This window comes from Monodon monoceros, unplaced genomic scaffold, assembly GCF_005190385.1.
Source record: "Monodon monoceros isolate NGI ecotype Baffin Bay Population unplaced genomic scaffold, NGI_Narwhal_1 Super_Scaffold_20, whole genome shotgun sequence".
Taxonomy (NCBI): domain Eukaryota; kingdom Metazoa; phylum Chordata; class Mammalia; order Artiodactyla; family Monodontidae; genus Monodon; species Monodon monoceros.
In genome coordinates, this window is record NW_021703777.1 from 32015816 (window position 1) to 32033514 (window position 17699).

Genomic DNA, 17699 nt, shown 5'->3' on the forward strand with positions numbered 1-17699 from the left:
GCTCAGGTCTGGGCTCTGCCGGCCCCGCCCAGCTCAGGTCTGGGCTCGGCCTCTGCGGCCTTGGCAGGGCAGTCACCGAGGGAAATTTGCTACCTAGGATCCCTGACTCTAAATCTCAACCTGGTAGTCAGAGCCCCTGCAGTGATTAGTTAAACAAGGTAAACCGCTGAGGCAAGCAGGAACTTGGCACTGACTTGAATTTAATTGTCCAAATGAAAAGTGTAATCACGAAACTGATGAAGAGAAAAACAACACTGGGTCCTGATGTGCTCATCAGTGTGGACATCGGTATAACTAGGGATCCAGAGTTAGGACTGGGAGGTTATCTTCCAGGTATACTCACGGCAGTCAGCTTAATATTAGCCAGGCCAGGGCTTCCCTGGTGGCGCAGTGGTTGAGAGTCCGCCTGCCGATGCAGGGGACGCGGGTTCGTGCCCCGGTCCGGGAAGATCCCATATGCCGCGGAGCGGCTGGGCCCGTGAGCCATGGCCGCTGAGCCTGCGCGTCCGGAGCCTGTGCTCCGCAAGGGGAGAGGCCACAGCAGTGAGAGGCCCGCGCACCACACACACACACACACAAATTAGCCAGGCCAAAAGAAGGCAAAACAAAAGGGCACTTAGTTTGCTTGCTTTTACTTGTTATTTTTGTCATAGTCAGACCAAGACAAAGAATAAGGGAGAGGAAGCATGCTGCTGGGGTGTCTGATGTATGTCGAATGGCAGAGCCTTGTGTTTTGCTTGAGCCTTCTGTGCATAGGACATCTTGAAGCTGAGAAGGGGCTTCGGGGGGCTAATAAGAAGGAACTCGGACCAGGAGAGGCCAGCAGCACAGCTGTGGGTTCAAACTGCCAGTCAGACTCACAAGACACAAAGAGGCTTTAATTTAATAATATCGTTAGTAAGCACTGGCAAAGGAGGCAAAGCAGGAGATATAGCACCTTCATCTCATCGGGAGGCCCAGAAGCTTCTTTGCCCCTCACCCACTTGGGGTATGTACCAGGGATGAGAGCCAAGGTGTGTAGCACTCACCTTGACACACACAAGTCATAGGCCCTTTTTCCCACCAACCTTTTATGCCATCCTAGTTATGCAGCCACCTCACAGCTCCACTAATGCACACCAGAAACAAGGCAGATATAACATTCTCCATTTATCTCAACTCTATTTTTGAGAGAACAGTGCTGTGGGAAAGCCAGGTCATTTTCAGGTGGGCCTGTGTCAGCCCAGGCCTCATGTTAGCCTTTTACCCACAGTAGGCGTTATGGGTTGAATTACGTCCCTCAAAAAGATATGTTAAAGTCCCAAACCCCAGTACCTATGAATGTGACCTTTTTTGGAAATAGGGTCTTTGCAGATATAATCAAGATGAGGTCGCACTCTATAAGGGTGGGCTGTAATCCAATATGACAGGCGTCCTTATAAGAAGAAAAGACAGAGATACAGGGACGGGAGCTCCATGTGAAGACATAGATATGTACAGGGAGAAGATAGCCATGTAACAGCAAAAGTAGATTGGAGTGATGTGCCTGCAAGCCAAGGAGTGCCTGGGGCCATCAGATACTGAAAGAGACAGGAAGGATCCTCACCTAGAGTCTTTGGAGGGAACTTAACCCTGCTGATACCTTGATTTTTATACTTCTAGCCTCCAGAAGTGTGAGAAAATAAATTTCTGCTGTTATAAGTCATGCCAGTCTGTGATATTTTGTTACAGCAGGCCTAGAAAACAAATACAGTAGGTAAAAATAGAAAATTCAGTTGCCCTAAATAAATGTTAAATCCCCTGGCTTCAGTAAATGACATTCTAGGTTTTTTTAAATAATACATAGCCAAGATTGCCCAATCACAGTTCCTGATTTTTATGAGATCTTAGGGAAAAGGTGAGTTTCTTAAAGACTGGAGGTGGGCAAATATACTTTTTATTTACAAAGATCAAACCCACAAATTGTAAGCTAAGGAGCTCTATCAAGTGTAATTTTATAGGGGAGCGTTAATGGGATGGTTTACAAGCACGTAGAAAAGAAAGCATCCTACATTCCGTATGAACGAATATACCAGACCAATTTGGAATTCCTTTTTTTTAAAAAATTAATTTATTTATTTTTGGCTGTGTTGGGTTTTCGTTTCTGTGCGAGGGCTTTCTCCAGTTGCGGAGAGCGGGAGCCACTCTTCACCGCGGTGCGCGGGCCTCTCACTGTCGCGGTCTCTCCCGTTGCGAAGCGCAGGCTCCAGACACGCAGGCTGAGTAGTTGTGGCTCAGGGGCCTAGTTGCTCCGCGGCCTGTGGGATCCTCCCAGACCAGGGCTCGAACCTGTGTCCCCTGCATTGGCAGGCAGATTCTCAACCACTGCGCCACCAGGGAAGCCCCTAGGCATGAATTTTAATTATCTGTTCAATATGATTCAACATGACAAAAGTGCCAAGAAAGGTAAAATGAACTCAGAGGTCATAATAAAAGGATACGGCCTAGATCAAGGAAAATGATGGGTCTCCCTCTCTTCTGTGCTGGGCAGACCCTGCCTGGATTATGTCATCAGTATTAAGCAGCACCCCCTAGAAATGCACAGGCATCTGGAGGGGATGCTAAGATACTGGGCAGGGAATCAGGGTGCTTGATCTGGGTCACCATTACTGCAAACACTCTGCCTGCCTGGGAAGGCCTGTCCTGACACCTGAGGCCCAGTCAACTTGGCTGTGGCTTGGACGCAGAAAACTCTGTCCCCAGGAGTGATTTTGAGAGGTTCTGCTCATGTCTTATTTATTTTTGTGTCATCGGTGCCTAGTATACCACCTGGTACATAATTATTTGTGAAATATATAACATTAAATGGTAATCCCCACCCCCTCCCCCAAGTTGCATGGTAATCCCAAGACCAGTTCTGGTGTGAGTTCCTGGGCTGTAACTGGGTGAGCTGACTCTATTTCTATCCGCAGGATCCCTCTAGGTTAAGGCCAACTTGGACCATGTCTCTTCTTAAGGACATTTTTAAAGGGAAGATCCATTCTGCTTCATCACCATTATTTTCAAACAGTCCTGTTTGGTACTAGGACCTCCCCATGGCCACTAAAGAATGGCCCCTAACCCCCAATGTTGGGGGAGGGTCTCTGCAGCCTCTACCAATAGAGAGGAAGGAGCCTCTTGGGGTCCAAGCCAAACCACTCTCTCAAACTGGTTGCAAAGAGTCTGGACTGGCTGGAAGAGCCTGGTTCTGAGGGGTCCCACGTGGGGTGCTGACCTGTGAAATCCATCCTAACAATATCTCTTCTCCAGTCACTCAAGCCTGAACTGAAGGCAGGAAATAATTTTTCCTTACCATCTTCTTTCAGAAGACCATTTGGCAACAATTTGCATAAAAGCTTTTGCCAGCAAAGATTTTAAAAAAAAGAAAAAAAACTAAATGATAATTGCATTGGGCAGACTTTATAGGCTCCTGATTTCAGGCTGCCTCCTCCTAGTTGACTGTATTTCTCTCTCACTGAAACACATCACCTCTCTAATCAGCTGGCTTTGTTCCACTGCGGAATTGCCTGATAACTGTCTCAGCTTTTGCCCATCCTTGAGGGGCATTGTGCACACTGAAAGCGGAACTATGCCAGTCACAAAGTCTGAACTCTAATTCACCTCTACTGCTTAATGGCTACTCCACTCTGGGCTGGTCCTGTAAACTTTCTGAACTTCAGTTTCCACTAAAACAATAATAAGTCTGCTCTTGTTACCAAGTCCAAGCTTGTTCTGCTGGCCACATGACAGGCCAGTAAATAGAGACGAGTTGTTGAGGCAAGAAATAGTGACTTTGTTTGGAAAGACAGCAGACCAAGAAGATGGTGGACCACTGTGCCAAAGAACCATCTTCCCCGAGTTAGAATTCAGTCTTCTTTTATACTAAAAGGGGACGGGGTGTGCTTGGTTGCAGCAAACCTCTTGATGCCAGAATCCTTTGTTCTTGCAGCTGTCCACGTAGATCCAGTCACAATGTTCCTATAAACCTCCAACAAGATATTATGCTCTGTTCTGCAACTTTTTGTCTCTATATGAAAAGTGTTATACCTTTAGAGGTCAGAGCCTTGGGAATACACTATCCGGTATACTTCAGGCTATAGGCAACATTCTTAACTTGTAGCAAAATCAATAGAATACAGAGGTTAAAGTAAAAGAAAAAAGAGCTGATGTGGAGTCAGATTTGTTCTTCCCTGTTACAGTCGGTCTCTGGGTTTGCTTTGCTTTATATTATGAAGGTGCTTTCTAAATTCTAAACCAGCAATCAGATATGAAGAATTGCCTTTCCCTAATGGTCTCTGATCCAACTATTTTCTAATTCTGAGATGAGCGTTTACCTTTACATCATGTTATGTCACTCATCCATTTGTATCAATAGAAGGACTTCCATCATTCTGCATCTACTTATTGGGCACCTATTATGTGACAGGCACTGCATAGGGGCTGGGGAGTTAGAGGTAAAAGATGGAGCTGTCAGTAATTTTCAGCAAAGAATGCTATGGAGCACATGGGGTTGATACCCAGTCCAGACGGGGGTGGGAGGGTCTGGGATTGGAGGAGTCGCAGACAATCCTCCCTAGAGTGCAGGTGTCTTTGCTGAGTTCTGGAGGATTTGAAGGAGTTAACCAGGTGAAGGAGTCAGGAGAGGATGAGCATTCCTCTCAGAACAAGTGGCGTGTGAACCTAGAGAATAGTGTTTCTTATAGGGGGTGCTATCAGCAATTTGAGGGGACAAAGGTACTTGTATGAGACCCTCCCATGCATTGGAGGATGGCAGGCATCCCTGCCCTCAGGCATGAAATATCACAGTACCTCCCCACCCCCCCACCCCCAAACACACAATCAATATGACAGTCAAAAATGCTCCTTCCCATTTACAAATGCATACCTCACCACTCCATCAGGGAGACTGGTGCCCTTCCCTGGTTGAGAACCACTGCTAAAAAATGAACAGTGGCATGACTTAGGAACCAGAGTATGATTGGGGAAGAAAAAAATGAGGAAAGCAGAGGCCAGATCATAAGTGGCCTTATATGCCATCCTAAGGAGTTAACTTTCTAGGGGAAACATCCTTGATTAGGGACAGATAGATGGTATATTAAAGGGCTTTGGATTGAACCTGGCACATAATACATGGTCAATAAATTTCAGAGCTCTATATCTCTCAGGATCCTGCCAAACCCACTTCAATTAGCACCTGTCCTGTTCTTATGCATATGCAGTGTCTGTACACTTCCCGAGTGTACATCTCAGTCAAACTGGCTGATGACGGTTAGCTCTCTAATGTCCATTCAACTGAAGGGAAACCCTGGGGAGGGGCAAGATGGCTCCAAGAAGTCGGTAAGGTGTGCAGCAGACTCAATCCCAAGGATCTTGGGCTCTTCTCTGCTCTTATGGCCTCGCACTCTGGCTGCATAAGGTCCCAATACAAGCAGACTACAACTCAGAAAGCAACTGAGCCCTTCTATACCAACAGCCATGGCCATCAGTCAAGGCATCTACCACTCGCAGGTGCAATTGCCTGATTACTAATCCATCTCCCACACTAGACTATGACCTTCCTGAGGGCTGAGAAACCAGTCTATTCTCTGTATCCTCAGTGCCTACTCGGTGCCTGGCACATGCTGGACGTTCAGTAAGTGCTCATTGGAATGAGTGACTGAGCGTGTAAGTGAACCTTCCCTGACTACAAGCCCAGCAGCAAGACCAAGGATTTCTACCATCTTGTGAGAACAGAGACTCAGTCCAGTTGTATGCCCCAGAGTTTGGGTTGAGTGGAAGAAGAGAAGAAGAGGGATCAGGGGAGAGGAACGTCACAGGGGAGGATCCACTTTTGAAGAATTTGGCTACTGGATTCATCATGGTCAGTAAATTTCATCAGAAAACACACGTGAGAAGAAGAGGGGACTCCTGTCTTGGCAAGTCAGGGACCAATTGTGATGGCCTGTCTTAGGAAGGGACATTGTAACATGCAGTGGGGTTTGCCTGCCTGTAGTTTCCAAAGTTGGTTCTAATTAAATTGTAACTTTCTAGAACAGAACACATGTCCACACAAACACAATAGCAGCATTATTAATAATAGCCAAAAAGTGGAAACAACCCAAATGTCTATCAACTGACAGATGGATAAACAAAATGTGCTATATCTATACAATGGAATGTTTCTCAATCATATAAAGGAATGAAGAACTGACACATGCTACAATGTGAATGCACCTTGAAAATGTCACACTAAGTGGAATAGGCCAGATGCCTAGGACCACATATTCTATGATCCCATTCATGTTACAGGCCAGAATAGGGAAATCTATAGAGATAGAAAGTAGATTAGTGGTTGTTTAAGGACTGTGGGGTATGGGAAGGTAGGGAGTGATAGCTAAAGGGTACAGCTTTTTTTTTTTAATTGAAGTATAGTTGATTAACAATGTTGTGTTAGTTTCTGGTGTACAGCAAAGTGATACAATTATATTCTTTTTCAGTTTTTTTCCATTATATTTATTACAAGATAATGAATATAGTTCCTGTACTATACAGTAGGACCTTGTTGTTTACCTATTTTATATTTGGAAGTTTGTATCTGCTAATCTCAAACTCCTAATTTATCCCTCCCCCTGCCTTTTCCCTTTGATAACCATAAGTTTGTTTTCTATGTTTGTGAGTCTCTTTCTGTTTTGTAAATAAGTTCATTTGTATCATTTTTTTTAGATTCCACATATAAGTGATATCACATGATATCTGTCTTTCTTACTTCACTTAATATGACAATCTCTAGGTCCATCCATGTTGCTGCAAATGGCATTATTTCATTCTTTTTTTATGGCTGAGTAATATTCCATTATATATATATGTACCACATCTTCTTTATCCATTCCTCTGTCGATGGACATTTAGGTTGCTTCCATGTCTTGGCTATTGTGAATAGTGCTGAAATGAACATTGGGGTGCACGTATCTTTTCGAATTAGAGTTTTCTCCAGATATATGCCCAGGAGAGGGATTGCTGGATCATATGGTAGCTCTATTTTTAGTTTTTTAAGGAACCTCCGTACTGTTCTCCATAGTGGCTTACACCAATTTACATTCCCACCAGCAGTGTAGGAGGGTTCCTTTTTCTCTGCTCCGTCTCCAGCATTTATTATTTGTGACTTTTTAATGATGGAAATTGTACACTTTAAGTGGATGAATTGTACGGCATGTGACTTATATTTAATAAAGCTGTTAAAAAAAAACAAAAGAAACTTCTAAAGCACGGTGTTAACCTGGGCTTTTGAGAACTATGTACCACCCGGAATAGCGTGCCAGAATTGGCACGTCTGCATTTTCCCGAGTTTGTCAAGTTGACTGAATTCTCTGTGACCCCCCTCCCCTCTGCAGAGCTGAGTGCCCCTTCACAGGGCTCACTGCAATGCCTGACTACATGGAAAGAATGTGATGAATATTAATGTCATCAAATATGCAAATTCAGTCTTAATTATTTAAAGAAAATGATTAGTGTCTACTTTTAAGCTAGTAACTAACCAAGGAATAGAATGCAATAGGTTTCCCTACCTCCATTGCTGTAGAAAAGGGAATGATTATGACTTCCATTCTGATATGTAAGATTTTTTAATTCTAAAGTTTTATTTGTAATATTCTTTCTGGTCATTTTTATGTTATTCAAAGCTTTTCAAAATCAGTTGAATGACCTTATAGGGGTTATGTCAATATGTCAAGTTTGACAAGGTTCTCAACCTTTAAACTGAAAACTTTTGCATCATCAGAAAAACAAAAGGTTCTGTTCACCCCCTGAATCAAGTAAATGTTGATTTATATGATTTTTCTGTAAACGACTAGAACCACAAAAAGCAGAGAAATGTCATTTGCATTATCTGACTTTGAGGAACTGTATTTTATAGACCCATTTCTGGGTAAATATCAAGAGTAGTAGAGGCTTGTTGAACTGGGCTGTTTTGCATTTTTAAAAATTTGCATTGGTGTTTCAAGATACTTTAAAAGTCTAAGGAAATAGCTCTTTTTTTTTTTTTCTTACTAAAGAAAGTGAGTGTGTGCTCACACTCACCCAAAACACTCCTCTAAATTTGAAATTTTCGCACTGAGGTCCCGTGTGCCTAGTTTTCTTTCTGGGATCTGGGATCCCACTGCATCCCCTTTTGCTTACTTAACAGCACACCCTCTTTACGATTTGTAACCCAGCGCCTGTCCCGGCTGCCTGGCGCGGGAGATGTGCACGGGCAGCCCTCCCCCTGGTAACCGTGCAGCCACATGCTGGTGATGGACCCCAGCGGCCCAGCACCAGAACGTGGAAACAGCTGACTGCTGACTCAGAGGGGGAAAGCAAGCCACCCACGAATCTCATTGCAGCTAGCTGCTGCATCCCTATCCCATAATCCCTTGCTTGGTCTGCTGCAGTCTTTTCAACAGACGCTGAGTGAGAAAAAGATGTCCTGTAAGATAAAGATTGATTGGTTTGAATACCGAAAGGGGTCTCCTACTTGTTAATGACCCAGAAACATTCCTGCCGACTTTCCTGAGCCTCCTCTTATTTCCTCCATTTTTCTCTTCCTCTCTTCTGTTCATGAGCTGGCACATCACTCCATAGAGCAGAAGATATGCTGGGCTTCTGATGATGGCTGCACTGCATGGTAGGGAATTTTAACCAGTCTCTTTGCATGGTGTTTCCAAACTTGAGATGTTAGCAGAAATGTGCATTGATCTTGTGGATTGTCGCGGGCTGCAGCGCCAGGCCGGGGAGGATTGAATTCTTTGCCTCGTTAATTTGTCTGCAGAAATGGGTAGGTCCTAAGTGTTCGGATTGCTTAGTCTTACGCCAGGTGAATAACTGATTTCTTCTGCTGTCTCTGTTCTGGCTCCCCGAGACCCCCACCCCTTCTCTCTCATGGTGATGCTGTATGCTCTGTAACTATAAGATAGAGGGAGACCCCCACTCTGCTTAAACAAAAGCATCAAATTAACAAGAATAGGGAGAAAGTCATGCAGGATTTTTCTTACCACTTTTCTAATGTGATCTGACTAGATCTTTATTTTTACTAGCCTTTATTTTAATGTGTATGTCGGCCTATTTTAAATATAAGATTTGTTTTCCCCGTGCATCTCTCTGCTGGGTACAAAGATGGGGATGAAGTGTTTAATTTGCAGGATTCCTTCCTTGGTACCCCAGGGTGGAGGAGGCTGTGATTCGACCCTTCCCCCACTGTGTCCTCTGTTAGAGAACCCTGGGGTTGAGTGCCACAGTTCCCAGTTACCATTGGAAACCCATTCATTCATAATGCATGCCTCGACCCTCTGAATTCTGAATGCCATTGATAATCGGAAAATATGCAGGAGATCATCTGGGGTCTTTTCTGACATTTTTTTCCCTGCCTTTGAAATAAGCTCAAATCTGGGTGGAGTTCAATGGTAGCATTACACAGAAGGGAGATAAAAAAGAAAAAAAAAAAAACTTGGATTGGACCTTAGGTTTGCTTCCTGAAACAGTGGGTCTCATTTTGTATCATCTTTGCAGAAACAATGATGCCCCACCCTGTCATTATTCCTTATTTGGTGGGGGTGGGGGGCGGGATAGGAGAGCAAGTAGGAAGGCTATTTATTTTAAACTAAAAATTGAATGTTAATTAGTAGATTTCTGAACATCAAGGTAAAATGATATTTCTGTCTTAAACGATGGCTTCAGTGTCACAGCTTTAAGGAACAGATCTCAATTCAGAATGAGGCATTTAAAAAATTATTAGTTCGGTTCTTTGGCTTAGATCATTTTACAGTAGTTTTATTCCTCGTGAATAAATTGTTAGAGGTTTTTTGTTCTTGCTTTTATTTTAATTAGAATATGTAAGGAGAGCCATTTGTTTGCCCAGTTGCTTGAATTGATCTCTTATGTATTAGGATTCACTCCTGCCTACTGTGAACCTATTTTCTGGTGTCTTTCAGTATTTTCGGTCAGATGCTTTAGCAGCATCTTTACCAAGCCACTGTAGTGTTAAATAATGCACGCCCCACCCGAGCAAGCACACAATGAGAAGTTTCCTGTGTGCTGTGGTACAAGAAAGCAGCTTTCTGTTGCAGAGATGAGAACAGTGGCCTTTCCTAAACCTCTAAGTATTTCTTTCCAATTTTCTCCTAGAAAGACACAAGGGATTGGCATTGGAAAGGTTAAAACACGGCTGAAGTAAAAATGTTCTCTGATAGAATGTGCTGTTTCAAGAAATAGGAATGTAGCGTATATATAACCCACACATTTTTTAAATGGAGAATAAAATCTATACATATTTTCACCATAGTTAATATTATAATCCTGAGATGACTTGTTTTATTTATATGATAACGAAAGCTGAGTGGATTTTGTTGCTTGTGAAATGAAGTAAAAAATACTCCTTCTTTGTCTTACTCAGAAATAAAAATGTCCTTCACTCGGATACCATTAGACATTAATTTCTCCAAACTCATGACTTTCTTTTATCTATCCTTAAGTAGAAAAAAAATCCTAAATATGTGGCAATTTAAAAAAATTTAACTGGCTTAATTTTTGACTCCCATGTGCCTTTTTTCATTATCTCTCAGATAAAACTAAGATTTTAACCAAACATTTGTGTGTATTATTGATATGTATAGAAGAGAAGTACTTTCAAACTTTAAAAAAACTGCTACCAAATTATTTACTGTCAGGTTTTTTTCTTTTAAAAGAAGTGACTGAATTACTTCTAATTGTGGCAAAATTCTCATTTGCACACACCTGTAATTGCTTTTTTAAAAAAAAATCTCTGATGCCATCTGTGCCCCTTTATTACTTATGTAAGAATTTTAGTGTAGATTTTATAGAATATGCTCTATAATGAGCTTGGCTCTTAGGGTTCTTTGAATATTATTATTATGCAGATTGTTTGAATTTAACTGATCAGGTTTCCTTCTAGAATTTGAAGATTTAGATTAGACCAAATACTGAAGAAAAAGAAGCCCAATATAATTATTCAAACAGCATCATTGGAGGAGCCATTCATTCCTGCCTTTTGCATGTTAGTCTGTCAACCTTTTCCTAATTTGCCCTCTTCTGCCTTCATATTCTCAGTAGCTTCCATTCCTCTGTTAAGTGCTTTTTATTATTATTCTTGAAAACTTAATAGTTTAAGTAAACATTTATTTTAATAAACAACAGATTTAAATAATATTCTTCCATCCACCAGGGCAAAAAGAGGGGGTTGCTGTTTTTGTAGGACTGTGTCTTTTGAAGTTCTGATGTAGAATGCATTTCTCTTCCCCCTTCTTACTAACCTCACCCAACTCCCAGAGCTTAGGGCCCTGGCTGCCCTCTGCCTTTCCCAGAATATTCAGCCTCTTTGTGTAGTCCCCAAGGAAAGCAAGGGAAGAGACTTGGCAAGGTGATGAATGTGGGGAGAGGAGACCCCACTCACCCTGACTGCCCCAGGGCACTGTAAAGTGAAGGTCAATTAGCCTGACCACTTAACACTTCATCACACAGGGCCAGCCTTCTGGAACTTAGAAAACCCAAAGTAGATCTTTCTTTTTTTTTTAATTTTATTTTTATCTTTGGCTACGCTGGGTCTTCATTGCTGCTCGTGGCTTTCTCTAGTTGCAGAGAGCGGGGGCCACTCTTCGTTGTGGTGCGCGGGCTTCTCATTGCGGTGGCTTCTCTTGTTGTGGAGCACGGGCTCTAGGTGCACGGGCTTCAGTAGTTGTGGCACGTGGGCTCAGTAGTTGTGGCTCACGGGCTCTAGAGCGCAGGCTCAGTAGTTGTGGCTCACGGGCTTAGTTGCTCCGTGGCATGTGGGAATCTTCGCAGACCAGGGCTCGAACCCATGTCCCCTGCATTGGCAGGTGGATTCTTAACAACTGCGCCACCAGGAAAGTCCTGAAAACCCAAAGCAAATCTTAAGAACTGACTACAAAAGGTGAGGACTTTTATGAAGAAGGTAATTACAAACAGTTATCTCTACTAAGGAAAGAGGGAGGGGAAACAGGCATAAATATTATAAAGACAAGTTGGGGCATGGCTTAAAAATCAACTTCCATATGGTAAATCCCAGCAATCTAGGGAAGCTGTCATACATCTGACCCTGGAGAGAAGGAGAGCCCTTGGAGAGCTTGGGCACATCCTTCCCTGGAGACAGAAGTTAAAGTGGACGGCCTCCTCAGGTCCCCCTCTTCACCCCCCACACACTCACACACCTACTGTCAAGAAAGATACTGCATCTGGCTTTTCTAATTTACAAAATGGCCCATTTGGGATAGAGGCTTGACTTAACTGGAAATAGGTCACCCTGTTTTAATTTCACTGACGATCGTCCTCTTTTCTTTCCTCTGGTTGAGTCCTCAGTAACGCTGCCGATCCCATTGAAGGTGAATAATAGTATGCTCATAAAGTTGAAAAATTCAAAATACTTTGTTTTTAAAATTGTGTTTTAATCTGTGCCTTGAGCTCTAGGTACCACCTGCTCTGGCAGGGAAAAGGTAGCATACTGGGAGTTATAGATAATCCTAGTGGTTGAAGATCTACTTTCTATAAATGTAAAAGAAGATTTTTAACTTCTTGGGAAGCTGATTTTAGCATGGCCGCACCACTGTCGTTGACCCAACCACAATAAAAAAGGTAAATATATTCATAAATAAATTCAGCTAAGTGGCAACAAAGAGAAGCCATAATCCAGGAATGCCATAAAATTAAACAATAGAAATGGAATCTAGTGCCTTTAAGATGATTTATAATCAAATATGCTCCTTCTTGCCCACAAATCACATGTTAAAATTTGATCTTCCTAAGGATTCTTGACCTGTTTCCCAACCATGTTTTCTAGCCCAGCCAGACAAGCTTTCACCAACTCCCTCTCCTTCTCCAGAAGATGCTTCAGTCTGTCTTTTCTCTTCCATCCTCTTTTCCTCCTCTTCCTCACTTTAGTGTCAGAAATAAAGGGTTTGGAAAGTTTTCTGATCTCAGTGGTGTAATTTGGAATGGGAAATACGGTTTCAACTTTGGAATGTGGACGTGGGCATTCTTCTGTCATTTCATCTCCTCCTATCAAATTCTTCTTTTCCATTTGGTTGTAATTTCCACCAAGTTGTAGATTTGAGAAAGCGAGCTGGGCAAAATACCAAGAGATGACGTGAGGAAAAAAAATGCTGGGACAGGGTTTTTCTATGCCCAAGGATTTTGTTTTGTGATGGTTGCATTGTTTTTACCCGCACAAGCTGTGTTTAGTTGGCAAATCTCCACTAATAAAGAACTTATATGTCAACCTCCTTAGATTTTTTTATTTCCATGCATATGTGTCTTCAGTAGTTCTCAATTTCTTTTCCTGCATTTGTGAGTGTGTTGAAATACGTCACTAAATATTTACCCTCTGGATCACGGCTTATGTTGCTAAGCATTAGACTATCGCTTAGGAAGGCAGGTAATGTCTGACGTCAAGTGAAAATGTTCACATGAGATCAGCAAGTGCTGCTCTTTTCTGCTACTGGGACCGAGTCTTTTCCCATGTTATACCTCATTTGTTCAGTCCATTTGAAAAAAAAAAAATGTGTCTACTATGTACCAGGCATAGTTCTGGGTGCTGAGACTTCTGCAGAGCAATCAGATAAAAATCCCTGCCCTCATGAATTTTACATCCTAGTGGGCAGAGGGGAGACAATATGCAAAATAAATACGTTGCACACTGAACTGGAGAGAGACCAGTGCTATGGAGAGAAACAGAGCAGTGATGGGGGTGGTAGCAAGTGCTAGGAGATAGGGGCAAGTTTCAGTTAGAAACAGAACGGTCAGATGAGAATGGTCAGGTGATGTTAAGCAAAGAGCTGGAGAGGGGCGTGAACCCCTCTGTAAGCAGTATTGTTGGTTTTCCGCCGACAAGGAACCTCAGCTGTTCTCCCCACACAAGAGCTCTCATAGCTGGTTCATGTCAATATTACACTAATGTTGGCTGTTTGTGTAGTTTTAAAATGGCTCTTCCTGCCTTCGCTTCTGTATCATTTCCTTTCTGTTGGCCTTTTGTCAACGTGTCTGGTACTAGTTCCTGCATCCGAAAGCATTTTGGCTCCTACAAAGTCCAGCCAGGTGTGTTTTCATGTGTTTCTCTCTAGGAATTAGTTTTGTGGATCTCCAGGAGAAGAGCAGTTCTATATTCTGATCTCTATTATCATACACTTATTTCTGCTGGTTATGTGAGTAAGAAGGATCTTTGACAGTTCAGAAACCAAGATGGGAAAAGGAGAACAGCCGAGAGTATAGATAAGTATTTACAGCTTTTCTAATCAAAGGAGACCAGGAACTGTGGTGTGCCCAAACACTTTGATGAAAGGCTGTCGGATATCTCGTGTACATTCCTTGCGGCATATTCCGTTGGATAGAAGGCTTCCCACAGTGCTTCTGAGCATGCCCCGTGCCTCTGTTTTCCCTTCAGGAGTAGTCAAATTCCTTTCTACTGTGGGTGTCCAGTTATATTCAGGGAACCATCCTTATCCTGGCAAAATCTTGGTTTGGGGCTCTTTGGGGGTTGGAAACCTTTTGTGTTGTTTCTGGGAGTCCTGAAATCCAGATGTCTTCAACAGGTCACTTGTGAAAGGTTGTAATATTGTCATAATTTTAAATTACTGCTAATGAGTAAACTTAATTTACCATATAAATTAACAATGCTAACAAAGACTTACTCTCACCCACTACAATAATTATCATGAAATTTGAAAATTAGAATGAAATGTCTTTTATTTCCACTTTGGAGAATAAAAATGTCAGCTCAGGAAATTTCATTTAGTCAACATATATCATTTGATTAAAACAAATGTTTTTTCCCTTGCCAAAAATCCAAGATTCAAGGTTAAAAAAAAAAGTAAAATCCAATATGATGTTTTCTCCCTGCTTGTTTCAATACTCCACATGACTGATTATTTTGAAGGGTTAAAGGAACATTTTCAAAAGCTATTCAAAATAAAATTCTTTTTAACTGATTTTAACTGAAAAGTTTAATATGTTTTTTTTAAAAAAAATATGGAATGCTTCACAAATTGATGTGTCATCCTTGCTCAGGGACCAAACCAATCTTCTATATTGTTCCAATGCTGCTGAAGTGAGCACTCTACAATTTTTATGTCTCTCTCTCTCTCTCTCTCTCACACACACACACACACACACACACATGCCAGGAAAGTGTTAAACTTGCTTAAGATTAGGTAACATCAGCTTATCAGATAAGGCAGAAATCTTGAAATCGGAGCTTTCTGATTCACTGATTTTACTGGATGACCTTGGGCAAGTCATTTAAACCCTCAGCTTAGGTTTCCTTATCCTAAAGCCAGACAAATCCATTCCTTCCCTGTGCTGATGTCTTAGGGATGCAGTTAAAGAAAAGCAGACCATGTGCCAACATTTTGAGCTCCTGAGAGAAGAGCTGCATTTAATCCAATCGATGGGTATCATTCTCTACTCTGGTTCTTTAGGAAGACAGTCTGTGAGAGTGTAGCAGATAATGCTGGCTAATTAAGTATGTCCCACCTACGCTGTTTAACTAATGCATGGAGTTCCGATTGAACGTGACACTCTTGTACAGCAGGTGCTTTTACAAGCTTGATCTGTTTATTAATCGTTCTCTTTAGAGAACTTACCTAGAAGGCACAGAGTTGGAAAAAGGGGTGTGTCATGTTTGTAACTATACTCCAATGTGTGTAAATAGAGTTTGCTGGAGAAAAGCTGACATGCTTTTTTAGAAGTTGGTGATTTGGTGGGGGAGAAAGAAGACCATCATTTATACTTGGAAAAGAGTGTTTCCTTTAGAAAATGTGGAATTGTTGATTCTGTAAACACAGGTCTCAGGCCAAGTTAAAATGTTATATGTAAACCAAGCTTCCATAGTACAGCTTTCTGAAAACCCAAGGTCAAGGATTGTGGTTGTTTAAGGGGTGAAAAGGTCATGGGTTTTGCATTCTGGCAAACTTCCTAACTGAGCCTTGGTTTAAAAAAATCTATAGAATGGGAATAATACTACTTCCTGCCTAGGGTCATATTGAACTTTAACTACTTTTTTTTTGGAAAGAGCACTTCCATTGGGAATTAAGAGGCTGTGGACACCTTACAAAATATTTAGAAAATTAGGTAGTGAGTTTTAGCTCAGCTTTGGTTCACCCCTTTGGGATACAAGCCAGAAATTCTTTAAGGTGATAAATGGAGCTATGTTTTATGTTGTAGTTTTTCCCTCCCTTATTCTTTCATAAGCCCTCTGCTTTCTCTGTTACCCTCTTCCAATTCTCATTTTCTGGCCTGACCTTTCACATTTTGAAACCTCCTCTGAATTAAATCACTCACCAGACCCTCAGACACCCACACGCGAATACCAACAGACATTTCTTAAAATAATAGAGACTACCTCTAGCTTTTGTCCCCATTCCATGGCAAACACATTTTAGTTCTGAAGAAAATACTCTGAACCCCATACAAAGTTTTTAATGAAAAATTCTAATTATTTCATTCCTGGATATTAACGGTATGTAGGGAAGGAAACACTTTTCTTCTATACACTTAAGTTCTGTAACTGAAGCCTGTGAATTAAACTGGCAAAAGACAGATATCAGGAGAAAAAGGTATACACATTTTATTGATATTTCATTTTTCCAAAATAAAATATATATTTTATTAAACTTCATTGATTTACTATTTTAAATTTTACATGCATAGGGACTTCACGGAAAAGAAGAGGCCATTAGACCCAAGACCACAGATTATGGAGAATTGACTAGACAAAGGAAAAGGGAGTTTGGACTCCAAGGGGCAGTAAATTGTGGGAAGGGGGCCAGGATATGTATGGTAGATAAGGGTGGTTTAGTAAGGTTTGTTATGCATACTCCTCTCTGGTGATTAAGAGTCTTCTTCTCTTCCTGGTATGGGAGAGTGGGGTACCTTTACAAATGGGAAATGTGCGTCCTGCTTTTGGGCAGATGGCAGAGGGAGAGGGCTCTTCCTCATCTGATGCTTCTCAATCACCTTCAGCTCAAAATAATCCTTATATCAAAGTGGCTTATTTGGGGGTGGCATATTTTGACCCCCTTCAAGTATAATAGTTGGGAAAACACATTCTATCCTAGTAAGACTATTCTATTTAATATAGACTATAATAAGACTATATATATATATATATATATACTCAGATATAGTCATGGCTGGAGGCATGAACAGGCAGGGCTATGTAAGTATTTATCCCTTCAGCTACCCCCACTTTGAAACCCAGCAAGCTACCTCTCCTTTGTTTCTTGCAGTAATTTAATTTTTAATACAATTGTTAAAGGTTACTTTCCATTTAGTTATTTCAAAATATTGGCTCTATTCCCCATGTTGTACAACACATCCTTGAGCCTGTCTCACCGCCAGTAGTTTGTACCTCTCACTCCCCCACCTCTATCGCCCTCCTGCCCCAACTGGTAACCACTAGTTTGTTCTCTATACCTGTGAGTCTCCCAGCAAGCTACCTCTCTGTACAACATACCTTCTAATTTGTTTTCTTTGCATGCTGAACCTGTGATTACTTTATTGATCTACAAATAGGCCCCTCACTGTACACCCTCTATAGCGATGAGGATTGGTTATAGCCATGTCAAGGTCACAACATGGAATTCTACCTGTATTCATAACACAATGCCTCTAGCGAATAAACCAATGATTGATTTGCATTTGCAGATTATTATATGTTTTTCCGTTTT

At 41.7% G+C, this 17699-nt stretch overlaps 1 protein-coding gene and 1 pseudogene across 2 annotated transcripts in view; one reads left to right on the forward strand and one right to left on the reverse strand.

The window, feature by feature from the left end:
• TRIM2 (tripartite motif containing 2) overlaps window positions 1-17699 on the forward strand; it is a 119657-nt gene that overhangs the window by 45647 nt on the left and 56311 nt on the right. The window lies entirely within an intron of this gene.
• On the reverse strand, window positions 14995-15090 carry LOC114903334 (annotated as a pseudogene).